Genomic DNA, 1,624 nt, shown 5'->3' on the forward strand with positions numbered 1-1,624 from the left:
AGGGGTAAATCCCAGTGAGGATGGAGTAATGGTGGATCTAGTAGTGATCGAGGTAGCGGCTAAAGCAGTACAGGCACGAGTCAGCTCTCGAGCCAGCTCGTGGATCATCAGATAGCTAGCAGTGATATAGCGAGCAAGATGGCTAGCAACACTATCAGACTCCGGGTTAACGAGAGGAAAACGGACACGACCGTTGTCGTGCAGAGATGGGTAGTAGTAGAATCCTGGGTGATGCTGCATTTGAACCTCGGTATAACGAAGCTCGACAAGGATCTCAAATGCGGCAAACTGGACAGCCTGAGAAGCGGTGGAGGCGTAACCGCTCCGAGAAGTGCGAGTGTAAGAGCCGGAATCAGAACTGGTGCGCAGAGTAACCACTGCGTGATACTCATACACTGAGTCTGCTAGACGCTCCCGGTACACACGGTAGACTGGTTCGTCTCCACGAGGGTACAGCCGACGCCACATGTTGCGGAGAAGGTGCGGTGACGTGTATGGCATCAACTGCAACTGGCACGGATATGGCACCGGAGCCATCTACACTCACAACCATTAACAGGTTAGCATAAAAATAATAATCAAATGACTACAATGCAACAACCAGCTATAACTGCTACTGACACTCACATTTACTTGTGTCTAGCGTCCAGTTAACACGTCGTAGTCTAGCATGGCCTACAGTCAGCGCGGCTCTGGTACCAACCGTTGTGGCACCCCGGCTTAGAGCGACCGGTTTACCCTGCATTGCCAGCCCAGAGATCATGTCTTCTGGCAACACACAACATATTGGTACAGAAAACAACCGCTTTATTGATGCTAGCGGAACAGAGTTCATATTACAATAGTGGTCGAGGCCAAGTGGCACACTCGGTGCGGCGGAACAATATGTACATTATTTAGTGAACATAAAAGGGCCTCGACTCGAACAACTATGTGGCAGCGGAATAACGTCGTAGCGGAAGCTCCATATCACAGGGACATTGATGTGGACACGATCTAGACTCGAACAACGCTCCTTTCCAACGAGACTTTCCTGAAATCTGGCATGACACGCCAGGTCAGTACATTGAATGTACTTGCAAGCTCACAACAAGCATAATCATAATGACAAACAATATCATAATATTTAACCAATTATTAATAATGCAACATTTTATGTCAACATGCTGTGATCAAGCCCGAACGTCCCTTAGGACAGCTTACCAACTGTGATCATCTCTGGACCACAAACACACCACCATAATGGTCTTTCTCAAGAACAACTCGTGATCCTTACGACGATCACAACCACGACCATCATTTGGTCCCAAATACCTCGATGGCCTTTCTGCCATCCATTGACAATGCAAAGTTCATAGCTTAGTGTGCAATTTTTATTAAACGTTGACTCATGGTGGGACCTAGTACGAGGTGTCCGTGACCGTGGACTCGGCTATCGATAGATTATACACTCTGCAGAGGTAGCACACTATACCCACACCACGGAACCCATGGCCTCGCATTCCCATTCGGGTGGACCAACGGCATTCCGACAAAACCCCTCCATTGCCACAGCACTCTCCCGGCCACTCCAACCCAAATCCCCAACGGGCTGGTCCTGGGTGGTCCCGTGTCTACCAAAGAC

This window comes from Aegilops tauschii, chromosome 7 (genome assembly GCF_002575655.3).
Source record: "Aegilops tauschii subsp. strangulata cultivar AL8/78 chromosome 7, Aet v6.0, whole genome shotgun sequence".
In the NCBI taxonomy this organism is placed as follows: Eukaryota; Viridiplantae; Streptophyta; class Magnoliopsida; order Poales; family Poaceae; genus Aegilops; species Aegilops tauschii.